The sequence below is a fragment of the Canis lupus genome, chromosome 5 (genome assembly GCF_003254725.2).
Source record: "Canis lupus dingo isolate Sandy chromosome 5, ASM325472v2, whole genome shotgun sequence".
In the NCBI taxonomy this organism is placed as follows: domain Eukaryota; kingdom Metazoa; phylum Chordata; class Mammalia; order Carnivora; family Canidae; genus Canis; species Canis lupus.
Window position 1 is genome coordinate 56964591 of NC_064247.1, and position 17064 is coordinate 56981654.

The window sequence follows — 17064 nt, forward strand, 5'->3', positions numbered from 1 at the left end:
TTGAGCGTCTGCCTTCGGCTCAGGGCATAATCCTGGGTCCGGGGGATCAAATCCCACATCGGGCTCCCTGTGAGGAGACTGCTTCTCCCTCTGTCTATGTCTCTGCCTCTGTGTCTCTCATGAATAAATAAATAAAAATCTTTAAAAAAAATCCTCAGAGCAGATTTCCAAAAGTGGAATTATGTCAAAGAGTGTGTACCTTTTGAAGGCTTTTGAAAAAAATCAGCTGAGGGGCGCCTGGGTGGTTCAGTGGACTAAATGTCCGACTCTTGTTTTCAGCTGAGGTCCTGATCCCACGGTCGTGCATTGGGCTCTGAGCTAAGCACAGAGTGCTTGAGATTCTCTCTCTCTGCCCCTCCCCCCATGAGCACACACGCTCTCTTTCTCAACCCAAAAAAAATAAATCTTAAGAGTCATTTAAAAAAATCAGCTGAGCCTGTTTGACTACAGAGTTGTTAATTTAGCAGTATTAAATATTACTGTAATGAACTTCTTCACACATATTCTAGTACATCATGAGGTTTTAAGTATAAAATACTAGTATTCATGAGTATTATTATTTTAATATTTTTCCAATTAAATATATTTTAATATTTAATTGAATCCTCTTGAGATTTATCTTGAAAACTCCCTTACTGGTTGCATTAAAATTTTAAATCAAGGGATCCCTGGGTGGCGCAGCGGTCTGGCGCCTGCCTTTGGCCCACGGCGCGATCCTGGAGACCCGGGATCGAATACCACATCGGGCTCCCGGTGCATGGAGCCTGCTTCTCCCTCTGCCTGTGTCTCTGCGCCGCCCCCCTCCCTCTCTCCCTCTCTCTATCATAAATAAATAAAAATTTTTTTAAAAAAATTTAAAAAAATTTTCAAATCAAGCAAAGGTACATTTGCTGGGCATGATTTATTCTATATCAACATAACTCTAAGACAGAAAGAACATTACTTACCTGCAATTCTGAGACCACCAAATCAGAGCAGAACAGACACGAAGGCATTCATTGGTCCTGATCCTATTCAGTGGGGGCAGTTATGTTTTATCAGAGGCTTTACATTGTTTGATGACAAGCCCTGCTGGAGGTAGTGTGCATCTGTGATACAAACACCACTTTATCTTTCTAAACACTGAAAAAGGCAGAACTCTAAACACATCCAGCCTTCAGAGTTGTCCATGAAGGACTGGGGGCTTGTAAGAAACACAGTAAGCTTCTCACTTCTGAATAATTCTCTAGTACAAAGATATTCTGAACAAGAAGATGAAATGATAATGTGAAAGAGTCTCCTAGCCGAATGGAGGAAAATCTGAGGGTAAAATGGAATATATTTTTCTTTTAAATATTTTATTTATTTACTCATGAGAGACACACAGAGAGAGAGGCAGAGACACAGGCAGAGGGAGAAGCAGACTCCCCACAGGGAGCCCAATGCAGGACTCGATCCTAAGACCTCGGGACCATGATTTGAGCCACAGGCAGACACTCAACCAATGAGCCACCCAGGTGCCCCCAAATGGAATATATCATTGAAAACACACACAGTAACACTCAAAAAATAAAGAAACAAGAGGAAAGGTAAAGCTTTTCTTTAGGAAGGAACACAAATCGACATATAAGGAATGACAGACCTAGAAAACTATGTGGGGGGATCCCTGGGTGGCGCAGCGGTTTGGCGCCTGCCTTTGCCCCAGGGCGTGATCTTGGAGACCCAGGATCGAATCCCACATCGGGCTCCCGGTGCATGGAGCCTGCTTCTCCCTCTGCCTGTGTCTCTGCCTCTCTCTCTCTCTGTATCTGTCATAAATAAAAAAAAATAAAAAAAATAAAAAAAAAAAAGAAAACTATGTGGGGGCCCCTAAACTAGTAACACGTTCAGGCAAAGATCACGGACAGATGCTACCATGTGCTAGGTTAGAAGATACAAGGTCTACAAGTGTCACTCATAGATCATTTCCTAATTATAAAAAGGAAAAGGTATTATCTGACAGACACCACCTTAATCAAATGATTATACTTAGTATTACCAAGAATGGAACAAATTAACATTAGGTATCTCATGATATAATAAAATGAGAAGTATTGGTATACACCTATAGAGCATTTTTGCCAAAAATGTTGTGCCTGAATCCAATCACAAGGAAACGTTTATTAAACTCCAGAATGTGAGGGGTGCTTAAGTGGCTCACTCAGTTAAGCATCTGACTCTTGGTTTTGGCTGGGGTCATGATCTCAGTGTCCTGGGATGGAGCTCCACTTCTAGCTCTCTGCTCAGTGGGGAGTCTGCTTCTTCTGTTCCCTCTGCCCCTCTCCTGCTCACGTGCACACGCGTGCTCTTTCTCTAAAATAAATAAATAAGCCTTTTAAAAAAATCCAGAATGTGAGACATTACAAAAAACTGGTCTAAACACTTCAAAAATGTCACTGTCGTGACAGCACAAAAGGTGGGAAGACTACTCAAGATGTGGTGAGCCTAATAAGGAGACATGATAATCAAACATGCAACTCATGAATTTGATTATGCCCTGAATGTGAAAAAGAGTATGAAGACATTTGAGAGAACACTGAAGAATCTTAAATGTGGACTGGATTAGGCATTATTGAATCTATGTTAAAGTTTGGGATATAACGATACTATTATGGAAATGTAAAAGAATATCCTTGTTCTTGAGACAGTAGCCTGGAGTTATAAGGAATAAAAGTATCCTGACATCTGCAACAATCTAATGGTTCACCAAAAAGCATTGAGAAAGAGAAAATGTGGACTTCCCAAAAAGTTACAAACTACTTGTAAAACGTATAGAATGGGGATGGATTCCTGGGGTGGCTCAGCAGTTTAGCGCCTGCCTTTGGGCCCAGGGCGTGACCCCTGGAGTCCGGGGATCAAGTTCCACATCGGGCTCCCTGCGTGGAGCCTGCTTCTCCCTCTGCCTCTGTGTGTCTCTGCCTCACTATCTCTCTGGGTCTCATGAATAAATAAATAAAATCTTAAAAAAAAAAAGGTACAGAATGTTCACTGACCCTTTTTACAACTTTCTGTAGCTTCAAAATTATTCAAAATTAAAAGTTAGGGAGAAGGATATTAAGGTCAATGAAAAGTAAATATAGGAATATAGGGGCACCTGGGTGGCTCAGTGGGTTGGGTGGTTGGGTGTCTGCCTTTGGCACAAGTTATGACCTCAGGGTCCTGGCATTGAGAGGATGAGTCCTCCCTGCTCAGTGGAAAGTCTGCTTCTCCCTCTGCCTCTTCCCTTGCTCGTGCTCTCTCTCTCAAATGAGTAAATCTTAAAAAAGAGAAAAATATCAATTTTCTTTTAAAATACCCTTGACAGGGACACCTGGGCGGTTCAGCAGTTGAGTGTTTGCCTTCAGCTTAGGGCGTGATCCCAGGATCCGGGATCAAGTCCTACATCAGGCTCCTTGCAGGGAGCCTGCTTCTCCCTCTGCCTGTGTCACACTCTGCCTTCTCTCTCTCGATCATGAATAAATAAACAAAATATTTTTTAAAAATAAAATAAAATAAAATGCCCTTGACCTTATCTAACAAAAGATGAGACTGCCTACAGATCAATCAGAGGAAATTACTGTTGTTTCTGTAACTCTCTCAACTCCTCACTGCCCGCCCCCCTCCCCAACTGATGGAACCAGGGAAGCTCCTTCAGTAGCCAGGAAACTCGGCACAGCATATGTCCCTGACTTACTGACACCATCAGTGAGCACATTTTGGTTTCTAAGGCCACTTTGAAAACCAGATGAATCAATATTTCATGTTTAATTTTCATATTTAATTTTTCCTCCTTTTAACAGTGCTTCAGTGTTTTTTCTCAGGCTGGCTAGAGATGTATCGATTTAATCTTTTCAAAACACCAATTTTCAGTGTCACTGATTTTTTCTGCTATGTCTATTTTCACTATCATGGATTTCTCCTCTTACCTTCATTATTTCCTCTTCCTGCCTGCTTTGTGTTCAATGTCCCAGCAGGCATCAAAGCAGAAGCTTAGCTGGCTGAGGCCTCATTTGTTTCTACAGCACACACTTCATTGCATCACAGCCTCTGTGGCACAGCTCTCACCAAGACCCACAAACGCTGAGGGGTTTGTTTCACTTTCATTCAAATGAAAATATTTTCAAATTTCCCTTATGATGTCATCTTTGACTTTGATTTAATTTCTAGATATTTGAGGATTTTCCAGACAGTGTTCTGTTACTGATTTCTACTGTAATTCAACAGCCACCACGTTATTCTGAAGCCCTGACAGTTCCCACATCTGGGTCACCCCCAATGCCGCTTCATGGATCTCTCTTTCAACAACAGACCCCTTTGTATATATTGCACTATTTTTCGCTGAGTGCCAAAGAAGATCAACAGCAACAGAAACAAACAGTGTCTGCAGAGAAAAACAGCACACCTCCTTCCCCTGCCAGGCCTGGTACAGACAGGTTAAGTCCACCGAGGCTCTGGCTGAGCAGCATCTGTGTGCACAACAGGCTTCAAACCACTCCCCAGTAAGCTGCCTTAACCTTCACACCAGAACATTTTTCTCACAAATTATCGGCCAAAAGAGAAACAACTTCCACATCTGCTGCAAGCTGGACATGAGGCAGAAAAGCAAACCCTTCTGCTCAAAATTCATACTCACATCAAGTTGCCTCACTGTAAGGATGTGCCTTCATTTTATTTTGACAGAACATGAATGTCTATTAAACTGAGAGAGCACGCAAAGGACTCAGCAACAAGTGAGTGTCCTATACCGTGCCATGTACGTGGTCTCCGGCTCATTCTCCCTGCCCCACAGCTACAGGGCTCTCCCACAACCCCATCCTCCCAATGGGCTGAAGCTCTGCCTCACTTCCCTTGTGCATCCAGGGGTTCCTCAGTAACTGTCCTCAGGAGCTACACTTTAGACTGTACAAACCTACACCTGCCTGGAAACCATACCAGCCGGACTTCCAAACTCAAACCCTACGACGACTTCAAACAGTGATACATTGAGAATCTGATATTCATACTCACTTTTTCTCCAGCCTTGAGAAATGTAAGAACACACTGGAGCTGCAGTCTCAACCATCAAAGTGTGGGGTGAATCCGGCTGTGTAATAAGGGATGCCAGGGGATGTTAGAAGCACATTTAAACAGTAGTGATAGTTCCTATGTGAAATAGTTTTGGCTGATCCTAGTTGCTAATTGCTAAGCAATAAATTTCTAAACATGTTCAGTTGTTTTTTTAGTTATCCTGTATTTTCCTATGTTCATAAAAAGTTTTGGTTTTTTTTTTTTTGACACTTACTTCATTGTAGTTTCTGTATGGGACAAAGTAAATCTTTTAAGGAAGAGTTATGTTGGAAATGCTTTATTTTTTACAGAAGGGTATTGATTATGCATTAAGCACTGAAAAGATCTCTCCAACTTTCTCCCAAATTAGGCTTGCCTAGATGAACAGCTCAAATTTGGCAATAAAAAAGCAATTTTGCCATCAAGCACAGTAGTTACCACTAAACATCCAACATGTTTTTGGAAGAACCAAGAAAATACATCAATAGGAAAAGAGTATAAAAGGCAGCAATATACTCAGAGCACTTTAAACTCAATAAAGAACCAGGGAGGCACGAGCAAGACACCACCTCCTGTGGCTGAGGACTTCCTTCTAGAGGCGCTTGAGGCCCCTCCAGACTGAGAAGACCCACCAGGATCAGCATAATGGATGAAAAGAGACTGCCCTCAAGTCATGTCATATTTCAGAACACTAGGGACACAATTAAGATCCTACAAGTATCCAGATGGAAAAACTGATGATACAAAAAGGACCAAAAGTCAATGACATCCAACTTGCCAACAGCAACACTGGACATTGGGAAGAAAACAGGACAATGTCTTGAAAGAATTCCAAAGAATTCCATACTCAACAAAATTATCAAGTGTAAGGTCAGAATAAAGAGATATAAAGCTTAGGATGCTATTAGGGGATATTTCCTCCCCAAAGGGGAACAAATGGGGCAGACACCCCATCCTTAACCAAGGAAGGTCCAGAGGAGACAGAGTTTTCTTTCTTTCTTTAAGATTTTTAAATTTATTATTCATGGAAGACAGAGAGAGAGAGGGAGAGGCAGAGACACAGGCATAGGAAGAAGCAGGCTCCATGCAGGGAGCCTGACGTAGGACTCGATCCCTGGACTCCAGGATCACGCCCTGGGCTGAAGGCAGCGCCGAACCACTGAGCCACCCAGGCTGCCCGAGGGTTTTCTTTCTTGGTCCCTCCTAGTTGATGGGCCACAGTGTTCGCAGATGCAACAGCCACACAAGGAAGAGCTAATCCATGTGGCTATCAGGTGTCTCTCAGGCACTGCTACATGCATCTTTGCTGTCATTCAGTGAAGGCACAATTTAGTGAGTAAGCCTTATGAGTAGACTGTTATGTTAGGGATCACTAAATAGACTTATCCTAAGCCACCAAACTAGATTTTAAAAGTATAGCTAGAAAGAAGATACAGCTTAAATTATTTTTAGTCAACCTTAAAATTTATCAAGGACTTATATGCCAGCTGTTACAATACTAAGTACTCTTTGCATCACCTGATTAACCCCTCAGGAACCCAATGAGTATCAATGGTCATCATTCCTTGTAATTTTAAATCTGTAAAATCATAAGAAAAATATCTGAGGTTAAAAAAAGGGTCAGAACTAGCTCAAAGTTGTTCAAACAGTTAGTATTACACCCAGCAACTAGACAAGCCCAGGGGCTTATGCTGACACTACACTTATTCTCATTTTAAGACAATGAGTCTACATAAAAAAGTCTTTTTAAACTTTTATTTAGGGGTGCCTGGGTGGCTCAGTTGGTTAAGCATCTGCTTTCAGCACAGGTCCTGGGATTGAGGCCTATGTCGGGCTCCCTGCACCTTGCCTCTCCCTCTGCTTATGCTCTCCCTGTGAAATAAAAGAATAAAATATTTTTAAAAAAAGATTTATTACAGGAATGCCTGGGTGGCTCAGCGGTTAAGTATCTGCCTTCAGCTCAGGGGGTGATCCTGGGGTCCCAGGATTGAGTCCCACATCAGGCTCCCTGCATGCAGCCTGCTTCTCCCTCTGCCTGTATCTCTGCCTCTCTGTGTGTCTCTCATTAATAAATAAATAAAAATTCAAAAATTTATTTGTTTGTTTATTTATTTGGAGGGGAGAGAGAGCACACAGGAGCATGAGTGTGAGGGGAAGGGCAGAAGGAGAGGATCTTCAAGCAGGAACTGTTTCCCCTCAGTGTGGAACTCGCCAATGAGGTCGACAATGACAAGGACAACAATGCAGGGCTTGACCTCACAACCCATGAGATCATGACCTCAGCCAAAACCAAGAGAAAGACACTTAATTGAGCGAGCCACCTAGGCGCCCCATGTCTATATAAAATTTTTAAAAAGTAAGAGGGCACCTGGGTGGCTCAGTGGTTGAGCATCTGCCTTTGGCTCAGGTCACAATCCCAGGGTCCCTCTGGGGAGCCTGCTTCTCCCTCTGCCTGTGTCTACCTCTCTGTGTGTCTCAAATAAATAAATAATAAATAAACTCTTAAAAAAAACTTTTAAGCAGGAAAACAGATGAAAAAATGAAGACTTGTCCCCTTGCTCATACTTTTCCCAAGTCTAAATATTCTTTGTCCTCTCCCTCTTCCTGCTGGGAAATATCACTCAACCGTAAAATCAGAGCTTAAAGACACATCTTCCCTAAACGTTCCTGACCACCCCTCTCCCTCTCCCCAGCTAACCACCCTCTTTTGCGTTCTCCTGATCCATTTCTATTTTTCTATCCTACAAGGTTGTAAGCAGGGACTGTGCCTTGCCTTCACTGCTATTTTGGACATTTGTTTTGAGTTGGGGAGTGATCTGTTCACCTTATAAACAACCTTTTCTAGGAGCTACCCCATGGTTCCTCTTCCCAACCTGTCTTGGGGTGATCCACCAGCTCCTGACAGCATGTTTACACTACACAAGCCTGTCTCCTCACCACTGACCCAGTCATAGCTGACCAGACCAGGAATAGGTACCCAGCTCAAGTCAGAACAAACTCTATCCCCCGATAATGTGGAAACTGAGACTGCTAGTGGGGCGGACTGTCCAGGTCTGGAAGTGGGACATGAACTTGAGAACTGCAGCTGGCTACCCTTCACACCTTGGACACAGCTCTCTTAGCAGCAGAAAGAGCAACACAGATGCACAAGAGGAGCACACTAGCTACTGTCTCTGTTCCTGTGTCTGTTCAGGCTCCTCTATATTCTAGTCGTTGTCATTAATTCTTCCTGTGTTTTGTTAATCTAGAGCTTCAGTTATTTGCTTCTTGCAATCAAGTAAATCTAATAAAATGATCTGTACACCGTACCTGTGCCCTCACCAAGAACCCATTTCCTAGGTGCATGCAAAAAGTACACAAACTCCTCATTTTATGGCTTCACCAATGGTCTCTGGAAGAGGTCTCCCAAATTCCCACTGGTCTTCCTTTCCAAGCTGGAATGCTTTGCCTGCAATTACATACCCTACGTCTGTCTCCCACCTGGATGATGGCAACATCTGCCATACCTAATCCCTTCCTCCTCCTTGAGTCTCATCTCCAACCGGTTTAAAGGATACCATTCTCTAGTACTTCCTATTCCCCTGACCGCACTCAATTTTTAGAATCCTACACCCTGCAGTGCCCTGCAGGTTCAATCTCCTGCTATCTTTACAGGCCTTACCTTTCCAAACTGACTAATGGTGGCTTTACCACACTCAAGGACAGACTCAAACAGACCCTTCCCAGCAGGCTACCACTCAATTTTAACAATCCTATCTCCCACCCTCTGCACTCCACCCCCACTGCCCCTGGCCTCCATCTCTGACTAGCCTGCGCTGACTTGCTCCCCCAGCTGTCTCTTTCCCTCTTCAATCCACCCTACACATCACTGCCTGATTTATCTTCCTGAAGGACAGCTCTGACATCTGACTCCTCCGCTCAAGTCTTCAAACACTCCTCCCACGGAAGAAAATCAAACTTTTCCGCCCAGCCTAATTTAAAGCTCTCCACCTTACCCACTGTGTCCCAGGTGTCCCCTCCTCCCCAGGGCTCCGAGCACTAAGTCTGGAGAGGGCCAGACAGATGTACACTAACTGGCCAAGAGAGTCCGCTACTCTGCCAGATTTGGACCAAGATCCTGACCATTTCAACAGATTTCTCTTAAACATAAGTCCTAGAAACACAAATGCATTTTTTGCCTTAAAGAACTAAAGACAATTTTTAAAAAGTATGATAAACTCCACAGTGAAAATTAAGACATGCTCCCAACACGTATGAGCTGAAGACACGAGTATCAGATTTCCTTTAAAAACTACAAAACATGGGATCCCTGGGTGGCGCAGCGGTTTGGCGCCTGCCTTTGGCCCAGGGCGCGATCCTGGAGACCCGGGATCGAATCCCACGTCGGGCTCCCGGTGCATGGAGCCTGCTTCTCCTTCTGCCTGTGTCTCTGCCTCTCTCTCTCTCTCTCTCTCTGTGACTATCATAAATAAATAAAAATTAAAAAAAAAAAAAAAAAAAAACTACAAAACAAGGCGATCCGTGGGTGGCTCAGCGGTTTAGCACCTGCCTGCCTTCCGCCCAGGGTGTGATCCTGGAGTCCCTGGATCAAGTCCCACATGGGGCTCCCTGCATGGAGCCTGCTTCTCCTTCTTGCTTGGGTCTCTGCCTCTCTCAGTCTCTCTCTCTCGCTCTCTCGAATAAACAAAATCTTAAAAAAAAAATAAAAATAAAAACTACAAAACACAGAAAGCACTCTGAACTGAAAGTGTTTCTATAACTCATTTTCCTAAATCAGTTGTGACTTATGTGGGAACTGGAAAGAAGCAAGAATACAGATTCTATACCTTCAGACTATTTAAAATTATGCACTGTTCTTTACTGTAAAGCTATGCAGACATCTATATCTATTATGTGGTCACTGTTAGAAAAGGATTTACTGAGCCCATCCTTGTGCCAGGTACTCGTTTAGGCCACTCTGAGGTAAACAGGAATATTCCATTCTGAGGACATGTACAAGCCATACTACACGATAGCACTAAAAGTGGATGGAAGTTTTAAATTGTTGATAAAAGATTTAACAATATAATGGCCTTGATAATCTGGGTTCATATTTGTGAGTCCAGCTCACATATTCATTCATTCAACAAATACTCACCAAGCCTCTCCTATCCATGCACTGAAGCAAGGATGTTCCTCAGTAAACAAGACAGTTCTTGCTGCTAGGGAACTTACTTTCTAGTTCAGGAGGGCATAAGTAAATACACTATGTATGATGCTGTCCAGTGTTAAGGAAAAACAAAACTGGGTGAGATGGTGAGATGAAGTGGGATGAGGGGATCCTTTATAAGGGTGGCTTAAGAAAGTGTGGAGATGATTATACAGAGTCCGAGGAGTGGGGTAAGCAGGTGCAAAGTCCCTGGGACACAGAGTTCTTCCTGCCACTCAAGTTCCTACCTCCTTAGAGACTCGCTGATAACCCTGTCACTTATCCCTGAATGTGACAAATTGACTTTGACAATTTGACAAGCTGACAAATTAACTTTTTTTTTTGTCCCTCTCTGGATGTTCAGTCCAACTGCTATCCCTCTCTCTCTCTCTCTCTCTCTCTCTTTTTTTTTTTTTAAAGACTTTATTTATTCATGAGAGGTACAAAGAGAGAGAGAGAGGCAGAGACACAGGCAGAGGGAGAAGCAGGCTCCATGCAGGAAGGACGTGGGCCTGGATCCCAGGTCTCCAGGATCACACCCCAGGCTAGAGGCGGTACTAAATCGCTGAGCCACTGGGGCTGCCCTGCTATCCCTCTCTTAAAAGAAATCTTGTTGGTACAAAAAAGCTAAGTCATAAAAAATGGGGGATGGTAGGGGAACATAGCAAAGCAGCAAATATTCAAATAAGATAAAATTCCTTGATCAAAGAATCCTTAGTCATTAGGAATTCACCAAGGAGCTTACTGAATGTAAGAAAACCAAATTCCATCTAAGTTATTCATTAATCAGGAATGTTTAAAAAGCCAAGGAGACAAACAAGACCCCTAGAGAAGGGATAACAGATAGAGTCACTGTGAGCTATGTAGGCAGGAGGGCCCTTCCACAGAACTGGATAGTGTGAAGTGAGGGGACTCTGAGCTGGGGGAGACTGCAGGGAGGACAGCACCTGGACAGTGGTGCTCAGGACCACGGCCACTCCGGCTCTGTCTTCATGCAGTTCTCAGTGTCTGGGCCTGGCACCAAGCAGCCTCCCAAATATCTAATATCAGTTTACTCCTTTCTTCAGTGAATGATTTTGCCTCCTCCCAATACTACCTAATGTAGTAATTAGCAATGTGATGACGCACTGGGGCGATCACGCATCTAAATTCTGACAATAGTTGATTTTTCTTTTAAAGCCACAAATAGCATTGATTCAAAAAGCATAAGAGGCTCACATATCATTGAACCTTCTGAGGAAAAAGTCCTAGAAAACAGTGATATAGAAAAGGCACCCAAGAATGGTTCCAAAGAGAGCATATTCTGATTTTTTAACCACTTCATATATTTTCATGGAATAAATTCGTCTGATTATCTGTCCTGTTTGCCAATAAAAAACCTCACATTAAAAAAGAAATGTTGGGGGCAGCCCCGGTGGCGCAGCGGTTTAGCGCCGCCTGTACCCCAGGGCCTGATCCTGTAGACCCGGGATCGAGTCCCACGTCGGGCTCCCTGTGTGGAGCCTACTTCTCCCTCTGCCTATGTTTCTGAGCCTTTCTCTCTGTGTCTCTCATGAATAAATAAAATCTTTTTAAAAAAAATTAAAGAAGAAATGTCATTAACAGCTCCATCTTTTGGGAAATGGTTAACTCTAGAAGTGAAAAATTAAAATGATTCCTATTTCCTCCTAACTACCCTGCGTTACCCCCCAAAAGTTTAACTGGCCTAGTCAAGGCTCTCTTGTTTGTCTTGTTTGCTAGTAAGAATTCCCACTGGGGGATCCCCGGGTGGCTCAGCGGTTTAGCGCCTGCCTTCAGCCCAGGGCGTGGTCCTGGAGACCCGGGCTTGGGATGGAGAACCACTTCAGGCTCCCTGCATGGAGCCTAATTCTCCCTCTGCCTGTGTCTCTGCTTCTCAATCTCTCTCATCAGTAAATAAATAAAAACTTTGAAAAAAAAAAAAAAAAAAAAGAACTCCCACTGGAAACTGAAAAGGGACCTCACAGTTCCTGAAGCCAGGAAGCATGGTGGGCTCCAGGAGAAGTTTCTGTTTTTCTGGGTATAATCTCTCTACCCTTCTATCACCCTCTCTCCAGACCATCTACTGTCATCTTGTGCACAGTCCAAAACCACCTACAATTCACATCCTAACCACCATCCAATGCCAGCCATGTCTGTTTCTAGAGATTCCTCTGCCCCACCTCACTGGCTAACTGTCCTCAGACCAGGTGGCCAGCCAGCTATGCCACAGGAGAAGATGGCAGGCCCTGCCACAGGTGCTACAGATGGGGTCTGTAGAAGGGAATATGGGTAGGACCAAGCAGTAACTGGTGTCTTTACTATAATAACAATCATCCCCCTTTAAGTTATATAAGCATTTATTCCTTTACTCAGTCACCATTTAACCAGTTGAAAAGGATGAGTCATAAAGTACCATATACAAATCCAAACACATGATAATTCAGTTCCCCAAAACTTACGGTAACAGATAACATGTGGCACTAAAAAATAAAAAAGACAAGTAAAAAAATCTCTTTAAATCTTTTTTTTTTTTCTTTACAGGAATTCATGAATATCCCCAAGGTCTTATCCATTTATTGTGCCAAATCTAGGAGAAAGGGCCATGGCCAGAATTGGAGAGCATCTAAGAAAAGAGGCCACTTGCTCTTTTCCTACACCACACATTTTCATGTTCATCTGTCACAAATGTCAAGAAAAACTAGACGCAACCTCCCAAAAGACCATTTTTAAGTAGTTTCTTGGAAGATAAATTCCATTTTTCTCTAGAAGCTACGTTAGGAATGCAGGTGAGGTCTCTTTAATCCACATCTGCTGGTTGTTTCTGAGTGTCCTCCAACATCCCCTCTGCACCAGACAGCACCAGTAGGACTTCACTTTGTCTTCTGCCCTCACGCAGACTTCCGGTGGGCTAGCCCCTTCTCACAGGAACACACCACCTCCAGGCTTCAGTGACTAGTTTAGGCCAACCATGAGTCATGAAAACCTCAGCTCCTCAACTGCAGTGAGGTGCCTGGGACATTGCAGCGAACTCACGGCACACCCCAAGATACTTTAAAGTTGACACACACTCAGCGAAACCCACCAGATGACAGACGCAGAAGGAGCAGGCTAGCTGAGCGTCTAGGTCACAGCTCCACCAGCAGATGGCATTACAGCCTCTGTGATGACGTCACATCCTCGCAAAGCTAAGTTTTCAGTGGTTGCTTTGAGAAAAGCAAGCGTTGCAAGAAAATCAACACGGAACAGGAAATGAAGGTGGCAGTATCCAGTCTCAATGAAGTCTGAGAAGCTATACAGCCTATTAGTTAGCAGTGGTTTATTTTAGAATAGGATAAAAAAAAAACAGGCTTTAAAATTTTATGGATACGGCAGCCCCAGTGGCACAGTGTTTTAGCGCTGCCTGTGGCCCAGGGTGTGATCCTGGAAACCCGGGATCGAGTCCCACATGGGGCTCCCTGCATGGAGCCCACTTCTCCCTCTGCCTGTGTCTCTGCCTCTCTCTCTCTGTCTCTATGAATAAATAAATAAAATCTTTAAAAAAAAATAAAAATAAAAATAAAAATTTATGGATATCATTTTTCTTCAAATAACTACTAAGCTCTTGGGGCACAAATCCTTCAGTTGTTTTGAACTAATGAGTCAGTAAAGGTAACTTTAGGAATTTATTTTGGTGTAGGGGCACTGTGAAAATCCTAGTGGCACTGAAGGGGCCACAAATGTGGGAATCTTTACAGTAAGACTCAAACACAGGCCTTGGGAAGATGGGGAGGGGGTGCGGCACCTCCTGAACCTACACCACCACACTGGGCTCCAACTCCATTCAAAGAGCCTCACCTCTCTCTCTGCTCCCCTGCTACAGGTGGGCTGTAAATCAAGCAATAAACTATAAATTCATCAAGAGTGGGAACTTTGTATTCTCTGAACAAAACCCAAGAGGGACTTAGTAACTGCTTACTGAAAGACATATTCCCAGGGGAAGCAAGATCTGCAATGCAGCCTTGAGGATAGTGCATCTCAAAGACCGTAGATCCTTGGGGAGACAGAAGGGCTGGAAAGGAAAGGAAAGCCACCGAAGAGCTGAAGCTGGCTTCCCAGTGGGCCCCACATAAGCAAGGCAGCTGAAGCCAAGAGCTGGCACAGAGGGAGACAGGAGAAACAAGCCAAGCCTTGAGGGTTTCAGACATGACCCTTCAAGCAGTGCAGAGTACCGGAAACACTCAAGAGAGACCACCGGGGACACAACCTTTCTATGGTTTTCTGCCCAAAATGCAAAACCTGAATCTAACCATTAGGAAGTCCAAACAGATCCAAAGTTGGGTCAAAACCAGCCTGTAATCTTTAAAATGTCAAGAGCAAGACAGACAAAGAAAGAAAGGCTGTTCCAGATTAAAGAATAGACATGATCTCTGAACACAACATGTAGGAGTGCCTGGGTGACTCAGTTTGTGAAGCATCTACCTTGGGCTCAGATCATGATCCCGGGGTCCTGGAATGAGTCCTGTATCAGGCTCCTTGCTCAGCAGGGGGTCTGCTTCTCCCTCTTTCCCCCTCAAATAAATAAATAAAAATCTTTTTAAAAAATAATAGAATAAATACAACATGTGTTCTGGACTGATGACCCCAGAACAGGAAGAACTGCCATAAAAGGCATTATGGGGACAATTAACAAAACATAAAATAGAAAACAGCTTAGTATCAGTGTTAATTTACAAATTTTGACGAGTGAACTGTGGTTTTATATAAACACATCTGTGTTCTCAAAAAATACACACTGATGTATTTAGTGGTGGTGGTGGGGAAACTGATGTGAATTTTGCATTCTACTTCTTAGTAAATTCACATTTTTTTTTAAAGATTTTATTTATTATTCATGAGACACAGAGAGAGAGAGAAAGGCAGAGACATAGGCAGGCTCCATGCAGGGAAGCCAGATGTGGGACTCGATCCCGAGACTCCAGGATAACGCCCCCAGCAGAAGGCAGATGCTCAACCACTGAGCCACCCAGGCTTCCCTCTTTTTTGTTTTAAAACAAAAGTCATGTACATTACAGGAGAGCAACCTGGCAATCACGTGTAGGATGAACTAGACAATGAGGAACACATCCTCTGCTACCCAGTCTGCCACTCAGGGACTACTGGGACACCCTCTCCTCTCCCAGTCCTGGCAGCAGCCCCAGAGCCACCCCTTCTAGCAGGAAGGAGGATCTCAGCCAGAGGGGCTGAGAGGGGGTTAAGAATGGAGTGCTCTGGACACAAGCCAACAAGATTGGCAAACTGGGCAATCAGGAGACTAACAACAATCTGAACAGGGTGTGGCCACCCATTAATACCTCCTCACAGCATGCTCCCCACTTCCTAAATATACTACCCAATGGTGCAAAGTACTTCATTTTTATGGAAGTAGAACTAATGAGCTCAGCAGAAAGATAAAGAAACCAATGAAAGTTCAGTGGAGTGCATGGAACCATCCCTTGGAGACTTGCAGAAACATCAAGGGGAGGGAAGGCAATGCAATTCAAACTGCAGTGGACCAAGGCCACACAAACCGCCTCCACACACCAAAAGGGGACCCTACACAGCCCACAGTCCTCGACCCTCCAAAAGCACATGGTAGACTGCAGGCACAAAACAGGTCCCCGCCAAGGCACTGCTCACACTGGGAGGTCCTGTGTACTGCAGGGGGCTGGGCAGCACCCCTGGCCTCTACCCACTAGATACCAGGAGCACACCTCAAGTTGTAACAACCCCAAAGGTCCCTCTGACCTCTGAGAATTCAGTCACTGTTCCTCTCTGCAGCCTGTCAACAGAATCCATGAATGGGCTATAGTTTTCCAATCAACCAATAGAGTCTGAGCAGTCCAGGTGGACAGGCTGAGGAGAGATGCTGAGTAGACACGGCATCAAGGGTAGAGAGAACAGAGTAAGTGACAAATGCCCAACCCCATGAACTGTGGGACAACTTATGACTGATATAAGTGATACTCTAGGTAAACATGAAAGCACAGCAGCCAATCCAGAAAACTAGTGATACCTAAGTGGCTGCCACACTGGAAAGGAGGTGGGAGGAGGCACCGGCCACACTACAGACATGTTTACAGACTTAATAACCTTCTTTACAGAAGTGCCTCCTCAGAGACAGGAATGCTGTTCTCATGCCTAAACCCACAGTGATTAAGTCCCAACATGATCCAGACGTCGTCCAGGGAACTACAAAAGAATTTTAAAAAATAAATACAAAAAACTCACTCCCCAGGGGATCCCTGGGTGGCTCAGCGGTTTGGCGCCTGCCTTTGGCCCAGGGCGCGATCCTGGAGTCCTGGGATCGAGTCCCGTGTCGGGTTCCTGGCGTGTAGCCTGCTTCTCCCTTTGCCTGTGTCTCCGCCTCTCCCTCTCTCTGTATATCATGAATAAATAAATCTTAAAAAAAAAAAAAAAAAAAAAGAACTCACTCCTCATCATCAGTTAATTTTTCAGACCCTCCTCAGTTCAACTGTCCCAGAGGGATTCTCCTTCCAAGAAGGGACTTCCCTTACATGAACATCCAAATTTCAAACATCACAGTAAGCCTCCAAAGGAAATTTAAACTGGAAAACTTTAGAAAACCTATCTGTAGTTCTTTGTATATAAAATACTCTATTAACTTTGTGTTAGCACATAACATAAAAGAACTTTTTTTTTTTTTAAGATTTTATTTATTTGGGATCCCTGGGTGGCGCAGTGGTTTGGCACCTGCCTTTGGCCCAGGGCGTGATCCTGGAGACTCGGGATCGAATCCCACATCGGGCTCCCGGTGCTTGGAGCCTGCTTCTCCCTCTGCCTGTGTCTCTGCCTCT

At 44.1% G+C, this 17064-nt stretch overlaps 1 protein-coding gene across 3 annotated transcripts in view; it reads right to left on the reverse strand.

Moving 5' to 3' along the window:
* The window catches only part of GNB1 (G protein subunit beta 1), a 101316-nt gene that overhangs the window by 55401 nt on the left and 28851 nt on the right, over positions 1-17064 (reverse strand). Inside the window, exon 2 of one of the 3 annotated variants that reach the window (XM_025427492.3) lies at positions 5005-5080. The exons of the other annotated variants lie outside the window; for them this stretch is intronic. The gene's annotated coding sequence lies outside the window, so the exon portion shown is untranslated. The remainder of the gene's footprint in view (positions 1-5004; positions 5081-17064) is intronic. 3 annotated transcript variants of the gene reach the window in all.